Consider the following 18493-nt stretch of genomic DNA (forward strand, 5'->3'; position numbering starts at 1 on the left):
TTCCTCAAAAGCCAAAAAACTGGAAGAAAAAAAGGAACTCAGGTGAAAAAATGCTAAAATAGCATTTATTCCTTGATAAAACTTTTTCTACTCTTATTTTGAACCATTTTAACTACCTTGAGTGGTAATGTCAGCCAAGTTAAAATAGATCTCAACAGGAGCAAGAGATCAGAGCCTCTAAATATATCCTTATAAATTCAATTTCCTCTTCTCTAGTCTATTCCAACAGTACTAGACTATCGTTTCAAGAGGAAAAAATAATCTTCACAGACTACTGGCAACACAATACTCTTCGACATTAATTCCACGTGACCTGGTTTAAAGTCCTCAAGCAAATTAGAACCCCTTAAGCTCTCTACTACCAATTTCTCATTTTTCACCTTTCCAGTTGTGCTAACCCAACCACTGCTAGCCATCTATCAATTATGCACCTTCTTGCATACTTTTACTAAAATGAGTCTCACTCGTTCCCCCAAAGATACACAAAAACTCCAAATTGTCCACAAACCATTCTTTTAGCTAGATTAATGCGGACAACTAACACTGTGCCCTTCAAGTATAATTACCCTCTTAAATCAAAAGCAACAGATAGAACCAATTCGTTCACTCTGGAACTATCTATTCCCGGGTCCTTCAATTGATTTATAATATGCCTTAAATTGATTTATAATATCTCTTAAATTTAATACTATATTTTTACAGAATGCAATGACTCTTTACTTAAAATATAGTTGGGACGTTTAATAATACTGGATGGTGATGATGATAAAACTAGCAGGTAGAACACTGCATGAATCAAAATAGGACAGGACACAACTTTCCTCAGACTATTTTGAAACAAAAATGATCTTTCTGTATGTATACTGGAGAGACACAATCCTATTTTAATATTACATAGTTTCATGATATCTTAGGTCTTTTCTAAGTAAAAATATTTTGACATTCGTTTAGCTTTTTCATCTGCCTGCTGCCCCTTGCCATTCCAACTGCCAAACTTAAAGTTATGATTTAGAGTAACATTCTTAAGATTTCCTATTCATCCCTTTTAAAGGTAATGAAGAACCTCAAATCAAAAAAGATCAGTGTCTAGCATGTTTCATGACAAGAGAATCATGTCAAAATTATTCTCATGGATGTTAAAATGTCACATATATAAGACATATATGCAATAAAACAGGTAGGACACCTCATTTATGTATGACCACCGCCATGGTCATTTCATAAGCAGTACTGATTTTAAAGATGTAACTGCTTTTCCTGCCTAGCCTTTCTGAAATTCAAAAAATACTGTCTGTGTTTTGGTTTCTAAATCATCTTTTATAAACAGTAGCCACTGAGAATCACTGACAGCATTTCAATTCTAAGTGTGAATGCCAGAAATCCTTAGAACACCAGGAAGAATTAAAACATAAACCTACTAAAACCTCTGATTTTAAATATTACTGCTGGCAATTAAGGCTTGCTATTATTTTAAGTGTGGACATAAGCCAGTTTTCAGCAAATGTTTTTCACAATCAACATATGAAACTCTGGGTTTAACGAGAAGAAATTACCTGTTGGGGGAAAGAGGACAGTTTCTATGTGTCACCAGCATACTGAACATGAAGTGAAAACATCAAATAGACATTAAACTAATGTCCCTTTCACGTATACTCCTTAAGAAATGGATTTAAATGGCTATTTTCTCAATTTTCACAAGGATGATACATAGCTAATTCCAATCAAGATACAAAGAATTCACTACGTACAAAGAATGCTATAGTGTATGCAGGTTTCTCTCAAGACACTCCATTTGAAAAGACTGGTAGAGAAACATCCTGTCACCTGAGTTTAAGGATATGATTTTCTCATTTTCTTTTATTATGTGTGGTTCTAAATATGATACAAAAATCATGAATTTTTAACAGAGAAATAATATAATGACCCCAGCTTCAAAAGTTTGGCTAAAGGTCAATGGAATAGCTTTCAATGCCCATACTTTATTTAATTAAGGTATGAGCAACTGTCAAGACAGGTGAACCCATGAAGATGCGTTAATCTCATTTCTAGAAACACATCCTCTTAAAAAGCATTAACGGTTACTACAAATTAATACACTTCTTCACCGAACATTTCCTGAGTATCTGCTAAGTACTGGGAACCAGGGATACTTTAGGGGGCAAAGTGGAATAGATATGACTCTAACAGTACTATTTAAAATTTTATTTAAGAGGGAACAGACTTCTCAAAGTTTTAGAAATAATCAAATGATCTCAGGTCACAACACTCCACCCTACCCGAAGTTACCATACCAGTGGAATCCCTGTTAAAGGGGAAAAAATGATCAATACCTTAAATGTACAAAATTACTGGAAAAGAACTGGGATTCCTGGAAGAAAACAACAGCGTAGTTTTTGAATCTTTCTGAATCCTCACATAAAAGCAACTAGATATTAAAGCCAAAGTCTCATGGACAACAATTACAACAAAACTTGGTGTCAAGATATCTCAAGCTCCCAAAATGCAAGCTGGTTAAGTAAGGGCAAACCAATAGCCAACAAACATGGTATAACTGGGGAAGAAGCAACCAAGAGTCTAAAAGAGCTAAGTACTGAAGAATTCCAAAACATCCAGCTAGCATTTACTGGAAAGCAAAGAACCAATATTAAGAAAAGCAGATGAAACAGTAAGGGTTTTACCTGATCCAACGGTGGGCAGTACAAGGTACTGTGGTATAAAGGTCTGAAGGTGCTAGAGCAGCTTAGCCTCTTTAAAATCTCAAAACTCAGAGGTACCATGTATACCACTCCATTCTTAATTTCTTTCCTCTCCCCAAAAGCAACTATACTTACTCTAGTCGCTTTCTTACTTTTAAAATAATTCTATCACTGTACAAGCCTTACCAATTAAAACAAATGTTATCTTATAAGGCTCTTTTTAGCTAAGTTCCCCTTCCACCCATGAAGAATCCAGGACAACTGTTTCCCAGTTTGGATTTTCTGAAATTTCATACTCTTAGTATAATTCCACATATTCTTCTGTTCTCTGTATTTCCAGAAATTGGAAACTGGGACCAAATACTTGATTAGATTCCTGTCAGTGATGCTGTTACAAGACCATATGTAGGTGGCATTGTCTTTTTGTGATGTTACTAATGTTTAAATTCTACCTTATCTCTATAGGTATTATGGTATGTTCCAAGTTTATCTCTAATATATTATTTAGAAAGAAATGAGAATAATTTCTTGGTTCTTGCATGTTATTAACAGTTTGCTTGTGCCTTTATATTTGTAAGTCAGTTTTGCTGGGTATAAAATCATCGAATCACATTTTCTTTCTTTAAATATGCCATGCCATTCATTTCTGGACTGTCACAGGGTCACAGGATTGTTCTAAGCTATAAATCTTGCTGGCAAAGTTCTATTTTTCCCGAATGAGTAATTACAAGGGTTTCTGCTTTATAACTCATTAGTTATTTTTTTAAAAAGCCTAAAAGAAATGGAACAGATCTAAATAAGTGATGTGAGGTTGCCTCATGGATCATAAAAATTTATACTTGGAAATAATCTACCTTCATAATATAGGTCAATTTCTCTTAAGTTTTTAAAGCACTAGGGAAGAAAGAAATGAGAGACCGTTCCGACGAGCTTAAAAATCTAATCCAAATGGTATACAGTCTTCAAGAAATACATCAGATTTTAAGTGTAAAGGCTGCAAAAGGAATGGGGCAATTTTTTGCTGTTCACCTCATACAGACCTGTAGTATTTGGTTATTTCCTACATACATTTTTTAAAAAGTAGTCTTTTAACAGCTCTATATCCTAATTATCGATTGCAGTCTTTAGAAAATTTATAAATCACTTTAAATGATGTGGGAATTATAAAATGTTTAAGCCAAAAAGCAGTATACATAGTTGTATAATACGTAACAGGAATTATATATAAACTATATAAATTATGTGCTTAGAAAAGATAGGGCAGAAATATTTTTAAATGTTGTTCTGCAGGTACTGTACCTTTGGTTAATTCAGGTGTTAAAAATGTTTTATAAAACCACTCAAATATTTTGAGAGCATCAATGTACCATTATACATACTTATAGCCTTAATAATGCTGTTAAATAATGAAGTGATGTTAATCTACATGAACTAGTTTTAACTTGAATAACCTAGTCTAGTATCTTGATGGAGAATAATGTCCAATTCACGGATCTACAGTTTATAAATTCTAATTTCTTCTACTTTTTGAAAATCAGAAGTTTCCAGCACATCCTAAATATTCTGTAATTCCTCAAAGATGAAAGCACTATAATCACAGCCTTTACAAGTTTTCTCAGCAGAATCATTTTGAAGTCAAATTCATTAAGACAAATTCACTGTTTCTTAAACTCAATACTGAATGCTACGAAAGATCTAAGTAAATAAAGTACACAGGATTAAAAAACAATCAACTTCTTCCCTAAAAGTAGATTCAGAGTAGAACCAATAGGGAAGATTTCTGAAATGATTATGTTGCCTGGTAATTCTGCATTCTATTTCATTCCCTAGTGATCAGTTTCCGGAAAAACAGAATGCCACCAAAGAACAAACAGAAAGGAAAAAAAAATTTCCTACAGGTTATTGGGCAACAGCACTCCATGTGTCTGTACCTAGCTTTTTTTTCATCCCAGGTTCTTATTCCCATGATTTTTATCATCAAAAGATCACTAAGGCTTGTCTTACCAGGTGAGTAAAAGTCAAAACCAGGAATATTGAGTTACTTTTACTTCCTTATTACACCAAATGATCTAACGTGTCTGTTTGATCATATATGTTTTATGGTGAACCAATAAATGCCAATTTGAAATTTTAATGGCAGTACAAAGGACAGGAAATGCTTAAGATTCACAGATATAGAAATGTTTCGATTCCTACTTCTATCATCCCAGTCATATCCTACAACTAAAATAAAATCTACATCTTGCTGGGATGCAAACAAACTGTCAATTTCCAACTGTTTCATTCTAAAGATTGAGCTATCATGACTATTCCCCCTTAAGAGAGTCAACCTATCTTGCATTGTCAATCTAGCTAAAAAACTGAGAAATGTTTACATCTAGTCCATTTCTAAGTTTACATTAAATCTCAAGAAAATTCTGCCGCGAAGAGAAATAGCAAGTTAGTAAAGGTAGTTGCAGTGACAATTATGAGAAATACAAGGTTCAAATGGTCCAAAAACACAGGAATTTGCTGAGAATTGGGCCAAAATCAATTTACAATTGGAATCAAGCCTCAGCCTCCCTTGCCTTTATGTCCTGGCCACTAGAACACCACCTTTAGTGCAAAAAAATTGAGAGGATGGAAGATAAATACTCGACAAAATAGCGCCACTCAGATTGCGTTCAGTACCATATCAAGGCACGTTTACTACAAAAGAAAGGTGGGCACAGAGTGGGGGAAAGTAAGTAAACCAGTCACAAGATGTTTCTAGTAGGCATTTCAGCTAGTCCTCTACCCTGTTCACTCTATTCACATAGGTTAATCACGTTATACTCTTATCACATTATCTGTTGGTCCAAACACACACACACACACACACACACACACACAAAACAAAATTAAAGATGCCACCAAGTATGGCTTATCAGATGTTAAAATCAAACTATCTACAAAACAAGAGAAATAACTTACCTCAGACAGAGAAATTCAGAATCCTACCTTAGAACTTTATTATTATCCCTTAAAACCTAAACTAGCTTCTATATTCAAGTTTGAGGCAACTGTCATGCTTAATATGCTATTTCCTGTCTTTGAAGAATTCTGAAGACAATGTCACTAGATGGCAGCAATGAGTTGGCAATTTTTAAAAAGATGACTAAATCTTCAAGTCCAAAAATTTTCTATTTCACACTGTCTTTCACAATTTCTTGTCAACGGTTTCTCAGTACCTTTTGGATACTATAATTTCTGACTACTTAGAGCATCATCATCTGGTCTGTTTTTTCCTTTAACACACTGAAGAGCTCCTATTTTGCCCTTGTCCCTTTTGGTTCGAAATCTTTCCCACACTACTTTATTACTCTACCTGGCCCAGTCTTTGTTCTCTCCTATAGATCTCTTCTTTGCATTTATCGACTATTTCCTTCTGGACTCTTCACAGTGGCCAACAATGAAGTGCCCATGTGTCTACAAAACAGGGTACTTCAATTTGCTACATCAAAACACAGACATGATCTCAAGATAAAGACTATCATGTAAAGACTATTAGGCATGAGAAAATAGCACATGATAGTATTTTTAGGATATTTTCAGGCCACAAGTAAACAAAATTGGCCATTCTAGATAAACTATGCTAATTCTAAGACTTAAAACTAAGACAATACTCATTATAAATAGGGCCCAAATTCAATAATAAATGGTAGTACATCTAAAAACAAAAATTGGGGACCAATCTCATGCTATACACCAAAATTATAGATGGATCAAAATTTAAGTGTAAAAAATTACATATGCAATTGTCAAAACCTAAGACAAAGCTCAGCAGTCCCAAAAACCATGAACAGAAACATGAAAACAGGATATTGAAATTCAAAGATACCACTTTTTAAAACGGTTAGATTGGTAAAGATTACATCAGTAATAACTGATTCAGACAAATGCCAATGTAAGCTAAAAACACTGAGGGAAAGCTTGTTGGGTAGGAAACAAATTATATGGTCTTCAAATCTTACCTAACAGGTTACTCTATGATTATAAAGAGGAAAATGCACCTTTACAATAGACATGAAGTCTTCACTTAAACCAAGTAATCTAACATTATGTGTCTCCTGACTTGACAAAATAACATACGTCACCTATGCAATATTCCTGGTAAATTATTTGCCTGGAATATACAGAGGAAAACAATCACTTCGAATTTGTGGGGGACATTATACAACTGGCTGAAATGCCTCAAAAATAAAACTAGGGGGTCCTTTCTACATTAAGAAAGCAGTGTTTGAAATTATGACTGGATACTGGATAAGAGACATTGTGACAACTAGAGAATTTTAATGAGACTATACGAGATAATACTGAGTTGTTAATTTTCATTGTTTTCTTAAGTATTTTGATAACATTAGCTTTATTCTTAAGAGGATGCAACCATGCTGAAGTTATTATTTTTAAGAATCATGCCTCTAACTTTAAATTCATTCAGGAGGGGAAAAAAGCATATATGGACAAAATGTAATAATCTAGACAGTTGCTACCAGAATGGGGAGGTTGAAGCAGACATGGTACATGTACATATATTTTCTACATGTACATTATTACCGGTTCGAAGTTTTTTTTTTAAGATTCTATTATAGCAAATTGAAAAATGATATATATGCCAAGTCATACAATGTAACAAGTTTCCATAAAAAGCAAAATGACATTGTTTTTCTGTCAAATTTGGTTAATAAAAAAATGACAATCTCACTGGGGCACTTCCACTGCTCTAAGTATATCACTAAGCTTCTGGAGGTTCATTTGAAAATTCCTTAAGTGCCAAGCAATGGGTAGTTCTACAAATTTGTATTAATTATGCAACTGACAGTGTTAAATCTCAAGTCACCCATGTTTAGAACTGAAAGAGAAACTTTGACCATCCATAAGTTTTGTAAACCCATGACAAGAAATATTAGAAAGCCATTTAAAAACATGTTGTAGAAAGCTAAGTGGAAAATGTCTATAATACAGAAGCTCTAAAACTATATAGTAATGACTCCTTGTTGGTAAAATATAAATATTATAAAATATATTACAAAAATATTAAAATATATATAAAACCGATAGCCATGAGACAAAGAACAAATCAAAACATCAAATATTAATAGTAATTATCTTTGAGGGCTGATGCTGTAATATTTTATCTGTATATTTCCTATGTTTTCTTCAATAAGCATTTTATAATAAAAAAATTTCTGTCAAAGTATAAATGAGTAACGTAATGCCAACAAAAATGAAGTTTCTAAATGAAGGTCTTTAAGAAAACACTCCCAGGATCTCAATGATGGAAAAAACAATCATGTAGCTTAATGCCCCCCCCAATTTCTTCAAAGAACGTTAAAATTCCTCTACATCATGGTTGTTCACTCACCAATGATCATGACTCTAGAATTCACAACCTGAAGATACTCAATTCTAAAACTTAATTGGCTCTTTAAGTAATTCCTTCCCTTAGCTCTTCTCTTCAATTATTCATTAGCAATCAGATCATTTTTTCTGTGATTTAAAACATCTTATTTAAATTTTTCACTATCCTGACCATCTTTTATGAAAATAAGAAATTGTGCCTTACAGCAAATACAACTTAATCTGTCAATGTCCATCTGAACACGGCAGTCCAAATATGGTTGCTCCTGCAAGACTGGAACACACTTTGCATGCTACCCAGACACTATTGTTCCTGCTAACTTTGGCATTGTCAACACACGCATAATTCACTGTTACTAAAATCCCCAAATTCTTATTCATTCATTAATATAATGCTAACTTCCTCTATTTGAACAACTACATCGAGCATTAGGCTTTACATTTCATATACTATTTCATCCTCTTATACTTAGTTCCAGCCTGAAGGAAATTTCAGACTTTGATTTTGTTGTGAAATGTTAACACTCACTCCCAATTATATATCCATCATTGATCTGTTCAACATATCCTGAGGAGTCTCTACAAGTCAACACAATTTTCCTTCAAAAGCATAAGACTTTTACAGGTTATATTTCACTTTTGGAACAATAATTAGTATTGTCAATCTCAACTAAGAAGCCTTTCTGCCTATTTTCTGTACACTGAAAAGATCTACCCTGGTGTAGTTTTGAGCAGGGCCCAGGTTAATATTTAAAAAACTGTAAATCAAAAGTTTAGGTAAAGCCTATTAAAAAAAATTAAACTGAAAAGGTAGATACAAAAATACCTATCCCCACAAATTCAAGCCATGTCCACCATGACCAAATTTCATTTAAAATGGTAACTAACCTTGAGACGAGAAGTTCCTAAACAGAACATAATACAAAATATTCCCATTAAATATACCCTTAAGAACTGGTGAATGTCTGCAACACGTTTGTCCACAATTTAAGTCCTTATTACTGTATATAAAAATGAAAATAGATAAATACACCTTAATGGTTAAGGGCTCACAGGCTTTGGGGTCAGATAGACCTGTTTCAATTTCATGTATGCACTTCCCTTCAGGAAGCCAATCCCATCAAAAACCAGTTTCAACTACAAAATGAGTTTCATTAATAGTATCTGTCTCATGGGTAGGTATGAGACCTAAATGAAGGAAGGTTAAAAAAAACAATGACGTTGTGCCTGGCACATTCAAGTGTTGCTGCTATAGCTGCAGCTACTACAACATCATTTACTATTATTGGTACATAAAACAAAAACTGGGCCAAACAAAACCAGGTGATTAATAATATTAAAGGTTTATAGAAATTTAAAAAATTCAATATCTTGTCCATCCTAATCCCTGCCCGTCAGACTGTAGATTGCCAGGTTTCACTTGTGGACCACAGCACCTTAGAAGCCTCGCCCAGAACAGTGACCACAGGTTCAGTAGGCTCATGCCAGGCACTACTAGACATGGTGGTGGGGGGAGTAGGGGTGATAAACTCAATATCACTATAAAGGAAATATAAATTAAACCAAATACCATTTTCACCTACAAAAAAAAAACAAACCACATTTTATATCAAAACAGCCCTTTTCATACATTATTTCTGACATTATGAAGTTACCCTGGAATATACAGAGGAAAACAATCACACTTCGAATTTGTGGGGGACATTATACAACTGGCTGAAATGCCTCAAAAATAAAACTAGGGGGTCCTTTCTAGATTAAGAAAGCAGTGTTTGAAATTATGACTGGATACTGGATAAGAGACATTGTGACAACTAGAGAATTTTAATGAGACTATACGAGATAATACTGAGTTGTTAATTTTCATTGTTTTCTTAAGTATTTTGATAACATTAGCTTTATTCTTAAGAGGATGCAACCATGCTGAAGTTATTATTTTTAAGAATCATGCCTCTAACTTTAAATTCCTTCAGGAGGGGAAAAAAGCATATATGGACAAAATGTAATAATCTAGACAGTTGCTACCAGAATGGGGAGGTAGAAGCAGACATGGTACATGTACATATATTTTCTACATGTACATTATTACCGGTTCGAAGTTTTTTTTAAAGATTCTATTATAGCAAATTGAAAAATGATATATATGCCAAGTCATACAATGTAACAAGTTTCCATAAAAAGCAAAATGACATTGTTTTTCTGTCAAATTTGGTTAATAAAAAAATGACAATCTCACTGGGGCACTTCCACTGCTCTAAGTATATCACTAAGCTTCTGGAGGTTCATTTGAAAATTCCTTAAGTGCCAAGCAATGGGTAGTTCTACAAATTTGTATTAATTATGCAACTGACAGTGTTAAATCTCAAGTCACCCATGTTTAGAACTGAAAGAGAAACTTTGACCATCCATAAGTTTTGTAAACCCATGACAAGAAATATTAGAAAGCCATTTAAAAACATGTTGTAGAAAGCTAAGTGGAAAATGTCTATAATACAGAAGCTCTAAAACTATATAGTAATGACTCCTTGTTGGTAAAATATAAATATTATAAAATATATTACAAAAATATTAAAATATATATAAAACCGATAGCCATGAGACAAAGAACAAATCAAAACATCAAATATTAATAGTAATTATCTTTGAGGGCTGATGCTGTAATATTTTATCTGTATATTTCCTATGTTTTCTTCAATAAGCATTTTATAATAAAAAAATTTCTGTCAAAGTATAAATGAGTAACGTAATGCCAACAAAAATGAAGTTTCTAAATGAAGGTCTTTAAGAAAACACTCCCAGGATCTCAATGATGGAAAAAACAATCATGTAGCTTAATGCCCCCCCCAATTTCTTCAAAGAACGTTAAAATTCCTCTACATCATGGTTGTTCACTCACCAATGATCATGACTCTAGAATTCACAACCTGAAGATACTCAATTCTAAAACTTAATTGGCTCTTTAAGTAATTCCTTCCCTTAGCTCTTCTCTTCAATTATTCATTAGCAATCAGATCATTTTTTCTGTGATTTAAAACATCTTATTTAAATTTTTCACTATCCTGACCATCTTTTATGAAAATAAGAAATTGTGCCTTACAGCAAATACAACTTAATCTGTCAATGTCCATCTGAACACGGCAGTCCAAATATGGTTGCTCCTGCAAGACTGGAACACACTTTGCATGCTACCCAGACACTATTGTTCCTGCTAACTTTGGCATTGTCAACACACGCAGAATTCACTGTTACTAAAATCCCCAAATTCTTATTCATTCACTAATATAATGCTAACTTCCTCTATTTGAACAACTACATCGAGCATTAGGCTTTACATTTCATATACTATTTCATCCTCTTATACTTAGTTCCAGCCTGAAGGAAATTTCAGACTTTGATTTTGTTGTGAAATGTTAACACTCACTCCCAATTATATATCCATCATTGATCTGTTCAACATATCCTGAGGAGTCTCTACAAGTCAACACAATTTTCCTTCAAAAGCATAAGACTTTTACAGGTTATATTTCACTTTTGGAACAATAATTAGTATTGTCAATCTCAACTAAGAAGCCTTTCTGCCTATTTTCTGTACACTGAAAAGATCTACCCTGGTGTAGTTTTGAGCAGGGCCCAGGTTAATATTTAAAAAACTGTAAATCAAAAGTTTAGGTAAAGCCTATTAAAAAAAATTAAACTGAAAAGGTAGATACAAAAATACCTATCCCCACAAATTCAAGCCATGTCCACCATGACCAAATTTCATTTAAAATGGTAACTAACCTTGAGACGAGAAGTTCCTAAACAGAACATAATACAAAATATTCCCATTAAATATACCCTTAAGAACTGGTGAATGTCTGCAACACGTTTGTCCACAATTTAAGTCCTTATTACTGTATATAAAAATGAAAAGATAAATACACCTTAATGGTTAAGGGCTCACAGGCTTTGGGGTCAGATAGACCTGTTTCAATTTCATGTATGCACTTCCCTTCAGGAAGCCAATCCCATCAAAAACCAGTTTCAACTACAAAATGAGTTTCATTAATAGTATCTGTCTCATGGGTAGGTATGAGGCCTAAATGAAGGAAGGTTAAAAAAAACAATGACGTTGTGCCTGGCACATTCAAGTGTTGCTGCTATAGCTGCAGCTACTACAACATCATTTACTATTATTGGTACATACAACAAAAACTGGGCCGAATAAAACCAGGTGATTAATAATATTAAAGGTTTATAGAAATTTAAAAAATTCAATATCTTGTCCATCCTAATCCTTGCCAGTCAGACTGTAGATTGCCAGGTTTCACTTGTGGACCAGAGCACCTTAGAAGCCTCGCCCAGAACAGTGACCACAGGTTCAGTAGGCTCATGCCAGGCACTTCTAGACATGGTGGTGGGGGGAGGAGGGGTGATAAACTCAATATCACTATAAAGGAAATATAAATTAAACCAAATACCATTTTCACCTACAAAAAAAAAACAAACCACATTTTATATCAAAACAGCCCTTTTCATACATTATTTCTGACATTATGAAGTTACCGTATTTTCAGAGGACAAATGAACTACTTTATCAAAAGCTTTAGGGCTATGCATTCTTTAATCCAATAATCTTTTGTGAACTCATCTGAAGGAAAAAAGGATATAGACATATTAACAGTAAAAAATGAGAAAACGAGTGCATGACAATGAGACTGGCTAAATGAATCTCAGTACATCAATCCAATTGAATACAAGCAGCAACAACTATTTTTAAATGATGTATTAACACATATGTTCAAGATGTTATAAAGCATACAGAATACCCAGGTTATCTAGATGAATACACACTAAAGTGTTAGAATCTCAGGATGCGGTAGGATTGTGAAGTTGTTGTGTTTTTTTTGTTTTTTGTTTTTGGCAAAGCAACCCTTGACCTCACAGATTACAAGGACCTTGTCATTTTACAATCCCTTATTTTTTTACGCCTACAGCACCTGGTCTTCCTAGTTGGTCTCCTATCCAAGTACTAAGTTGGCCCGACCCTGCTTAGCTTTCAAGATCAGACAGAATTGGGCTTGTTCAAGGTGGAATGGCCGTAGACAGATTGTGAAGTTTTTAAGTACTTTTTTCTTTAATAACATTATCTTTATAATTTTTCCATTCTGCAAGGATAGCTTAATGCTACCCTGGAATGTAATGATTATGATATACAGCTTGGCCTAAAGACAGCAAAGCTTTTTTATAAACTCTTAAACAGAAGTTGGAAAAGTTGAGCACTTCCTTCCTCAAGAGCAATTCAGAACTATAGAAAAACAAGGAAATGGGCATCTCCAAGGCACCAAAATTATCACTGAATATTGTGTTTGATAATTTAGGGTCTCTCAGTCATTAAAAGTCACAAAGGATATAGACATTTCTCTCTACCTTCACAATCAACTGTTATTATTAAACATGAATTGTCTGTTTCTGTGAGTGTTGCATCAGACTTAAGGAAACCCTTCCACTCAGCATTTAGAACCCATCAAATAAATCCTTAACTAGAGCAGCTTCTACACATAGTAAAACTCTCCATCAGCAAGCAGCTATTTACTCTCGGAACATTTAAACCACTTGGAAAAAAAAAAAGGTTTCTGAATCTTGTATCGAACAAGCATTAGAAAATATGTAAAAAAAATGCTTCTCACAGGAGGAAAACAACTAAAATCATTATTTCAAAATTACTTCAGTTAGGCCAATAAATCTGGACTGGGAAATAAAGCATCAAGGGTACAGTCAATATATAAAAATAAGTAAACAAAAACTATACAAAGGGCTTACTATTTCTGATATAAATAAAAACCTATGTGAATGGATATTAACAAAATGGTTAGTGTATAAACCCCTATTCAGGAGAGTATCTTCATACTTAAGAGATTCATGCTTAAGAATTTACAGGGTCTTTGTCTTAAACCAGCATTTGCTATTGTTTACAATCAAGAAGTAATTATAGATTGGTAACATTACCCCCAGATATGTGCCTAAGAGCATATATCATTCAAAGTATACATATTTTAGGATGGCATGTAGTTCCAATTACTAGATTAAGTAGCATCACCATTTATCCAGCCTGCCTGTTTGAAATTACTCGATTCTTAATTTGATTTGTAATCTGAGGAGTCATGAGTTCAAAGCTTGCATATAAAATGGTCATTTTAAATACTGTATTTCAATTTTACATAAAATATGGTTACATTATGATCAACTTCCCCTCCCCAAACATCAAAAACACTCTTACCAGAAAGCCCACAAAAATTTCTAATTCCCAAACAATAAAAAGGAATAAGAGATACAGAGCAGTGCTTCTCTTTAAATGTGCCCATGGTAGTTCTGGGATAGGGAATGAAATTGTTTATGAAGCTTCCAGATGCTGCTGCTGCTGCAACACAAAACATATTCTGAACAGCAGGAGTTAATTGTATTTCCTTACTGTCTTGTAGAAAGCTTCAATTCTCTCAGTAAACTCAAACTAAGTATTGAGTTCCAATAAAGTATACTTTTTGAAGTCTAGCATGGTCTCCCCCTTGGAGGTATGTGTTTGGAGCATTAGAATTTTTCAGATTTTACAAAGGCATACTGTGCTTTTTGGCTACAACAACCCAATGAGATCTGGGGAAGCATCTAGCTATCAAATCAGATACACTAATATTTCTGCAGTAATACATATGCATAGTCACTACTGATATCAAGTTTTGTCACCAAATGAATCTGCCAAATTAAAAAAACTGTCGTATGTTTAAATTTCTGAATTGTGAATAAAAGATTTTGGACCAGTAAGTCAAAAATATTTATAAGGAAATAATTTTTAATATTTTCTATCACTCAGGCCTAAGCAACTAAAACATGATTATACCCTAAATTTTGAAAATAATAAAATACATATATAGTGGAATCCTAAACTTGACTTTATCACCAATATAAAGATAACTATGCCAAGAGTCTCTCAATTTTTTAAAAAACTTATCTCTAGAAAACAGAACCTCCCAAATTCCAGAAAGGATGAAGTGAAAAACATGTAAGCAAAAACAATCATCCAATCTGTTTTACTCTTGCAGAAATAAAACAATTCGGGAATGCCTTAGTCCTCAGAAAAGCATTTTAGGGTCTTAAAATATATTTACTCTTTCTTGTGTGATGATGATTGTTTTTTTTCCTATGTCCTTAAATGTTACAAATACATTGTGAAATACTGAAATATAGATGAAATGGATCAAGGATTTTCTTCAACATAAACGAGGAGGAGGGTGGATGCAGGTATAGAAGAAACAAGATTACCCATGGACTGGTAAAGCATGGACAAGTTCTCTTTTGTGTTTATTTGGAATTTTTTCACAACGAAATTAAAGACAGCACCAAATATATGCATATACATCTGAGAAAATTTACTTATGAACCTCAAACTATACATAGAAATATACTCAACATGATAGCAATTTTTCATTCAGCAAACCTGTAACTTTATAAACATTCTTATTCAATTTATACTTATCAAATACTATAGACACTGAAATTCAGTGTCCAAAGCTTAAATATAATATTAGCAAAAAACCCAGATAAATCACAAAACAAGAAATTAGTAGCAGTCACTTAAATGCCAATAAATAAATAAAATGTTATTACTTTTTTGGAGAGCAACCTGTATTTAAAAGTTTTTAAAACATGCATGCCCTTGGACAATTCTATTTCTAGGGGTTAATGTGTTTGATAATTTAGGGTCTCTCAGTCATTAAAAGTCACAAAGGATATAGACATTTCTCTCTACCTTCACAATCAACTGTTATTATTAAACATGAATTGTCTGTTTCTGTGAGTGTTGCATCAGACTTAAGGAAACCCTTCCACTCAGCATTTAGAACCCATCAAATAAATCCTTAACTAGAGCAGCTTCTACACATAGTAAAACTCTCCATCAGCAAGCAGCTATTTACTCTCGGAACATTTAAACCACTTGGAAAAAAAAAAAGGTTTCTGAATCTTGTATCGAACAAGCATTAGAAAATATGTAAAAAAAATGCTTCTCACAGGAGGAAAACAACTAAAATCATTATTTCAAAATTACTTCAGTTAGGCCAATAAATCTGGACTGGGAAATAAAGCATCAAGGGTACAGTCAATATATAAAAATAAGTAAACAAAAACTATACAAAGGGCTTACTATTTCTGATATAAATAAAAACCTATGTGAATGGATATTAACAAAATGGTTAGTGTATAAACCCCTATTCAGGAGAGTATCTTCATACTTAAGAGATTCATGCTTAAGAATTTACAGGGTCTTTGTCTTAAACCAGCATTTGCTATTGTTTACAATCAAGAAGTAATTATAGATTGGTAACATTACCCCCAGATATGTGCCTAAGAGCATATATCATTCAAAGTATACATATTTTAGGATGGCATGTAGTTCCAATTACTAGATTAAGTAGCATCACCATTTATCCAGCCTGCCTGTTTGAAATTACTCGATTCTTAATTTGATTTGTAATCTGAGGAGTCATGAGTTCAAAGCTTGCATATAAAATGGTCATTTTAAATACTGTATTTCAATTTTACATAAAATATGGTTACATTATGATCAACTTCCCCTCCCCAAACATCAAAAACACTCTTACCAGAAAGCCCACAAAAATTTCTAATTCCCAAACAATAAAAAGGAATAAGAGATACAGAGCAGTGCTTCTCTTTAAATGTGCCCATGGTAGTTCTGGGATAGGGAATGAAATTGTTTATGAAGCTTCCAGATGCTGCTGCTGCTGCAACACAAAACATATTCTGAACAGCAGGAGTTAATTGTATTTCCTTACTGTCTTGTAGAAAGCTTCAATTCTCTCAGTAAACTCAAACTAAGTATTGAGTTCCAATAAAGTATACTTTTCGAAGTCTAGCATGGTCCCCTCCTTGGAGGTATGTGTTTGGAGCATTAGAATTTTTCAGATTTTACAAAGGCATACTGTGCTTTTTGGCTATAACAACCCAATGAGATCTGGGGAAGCATCTAGCTATCAAATCAGATACACTAATATTTCTGCAGTAATACATATGCATAGTCACTACTGATATCAAGTTTTGTCACCAAATGAATCTGCCAAATTAAAAAAACTGTCGTTATGTTTAAATTTCTGAATTGTGAATAAAAGATTTTGGACCAGTAAGTCAAAAATATTTATAAGGAAATAATTTTTAATATTTTCTATCACTCAGGCCTAAGCAACTAAAACATGATTATACCCTAAATTTTGAAAATAATAAAATACATATATAGTGGAATCCTAAACTTGACTTTATCACCAATATAAAGATAACTATGCCAAGAGTCTCTCAATTTTTTAAAAAACTTATCTCTAGAAAACAGAACCTCCCAAATTCCAGAAAGGATGAAGTGAAAAACATGTAAGCAAAAACAATCATCCAATCTGTTTTACTCTTGCAGAAATAAAACAATTCGGGAATGCCTTAGTCCTCAGAAAAGCATTTTAGGGTCTTAAAATATATTTACTCTTTCTTGTGTGATGATGATTGTTTTTTTTCCTAAGTCCTTAAATGTTACAAATACATTGTGAAATACTGAAATATAGATGAAATAGATCAAGGATTTTCTTCAACATAAACGAGGAGGAGGGTGGATGCAGGTATAGAAGAAACAAGATTACCCACGGACTGGTAAAGCATAGACAAGTTCTCTTTTGTGTTTATTTGGAATTTTTTCACAACGAAATTAAAGACAGCACCAAATATATGCATATACATCTGAGAAAATTTACTTATGAACCTCAAACTATACATAGAAATATACTCAACATGATAGCAATTTTTCATTCAGCAAACCTGTAACTTTATAAACATTCTTATTCAATTTATACTTATCAAATACTATAGACACTGAAATTCAGTGTCCAAAGCTTAAATATAATATTAGCAAAAAACCCAGATAAATCACAAAACAAGAAATTAGTAGCAGTCACTTAAATGCCAATAAATAAATAAAATGTTATTACTTTTTTGGAGAGCAACCTGTATTTAAAAGTTTTTAAAACATGCATGCCCTTGGACAATTCTATTTCTAGGGGTTAATTCTAAACAAATAATGATATTTACAAAATTTTAGTTGTAGAGTTTCAATTGTTTATGAAACTGTTTACAAAAATGAAAACTGGGGAAAACCCTAAGGGCCCAACAGACTTTTTTTGATTAAGTAAAATATCAAATATCATACCAGTATGCAATATAATACTGTGTAGCTATTAAAATTTTTAGATCTTTTACCTACTTAACATCTGATGTTAATGTTATGTTCATGTTAAGTTAAAAAAATATTACTACTTAAATCTATGTGCTTTATGTATGAAAAGCCTGGACGGACACACCAAACTTATTTTTGACTGGTTAACATATGTCTT

At 33.1% G+C, this 18493-nt stretch overlaps 1 long non-coding RNA gene, 2 other non-coding genes and 1 pseudogene across 5 annotated transcripts in view; 2 read left to right on the plus strand and 2 right to left on the minus strand.

The window, feature by feature from the left end:
* LOC105307305 overlaps positions 1–18493 on the minus strand; it is a 28822-nt gene continuing 10329 nt past the window's right edge. The window contains exon 3 of one of the 3 annotated variants that reach the window (XR_897212.2): positions 1–19. This is a non-coding gene — a long non-coding RNA (uncharacterized LOC105307305). Of the gene's footprint in view, positions 20–1636; positions 1656–6124; positions 6144–18493 lie in introns of those variants that run through there. The other 2 variants (XR_002777694.1, XR_002777693.1) reach the window with 2 other exon arrangements.
* On the plus strand, positions 9447–9579 carry LOC111732771. The gene has a single exon (XR_002777701.1). It is a non-coding gene; the product is annotated as a small nucleolar RNA SNORA52 (small nucleolar RNA).
* On the plus strand, positions 12337–12469 carry LOC111732770. The gene has a single exon (XR_002777700.1). It is a non-coding gene; the product is annotated as a small nucleolar RNA SNORA52 (small nucleolar RNA).
* On the minus strand, positions 13043–13161 carry LOC111732762 (annotated as a pseudogene).

This window comes from Pteropus vampyrus, unplaced genomic scaffold (genome assembly GCF_000151845.1).
Source record: "Pteropus vampyrus isolate Shadow unplaced genomic scaffold, Pvam_2.0 Scaffold488, whole genome shotgun sequence".
Classification (NCBI taxonomy): Eukaryota; Metazoa; Chordata; class Mammalia; order Chiroptera; family Pteropodidae; genus Pteropus; species Pteropus vampyrus.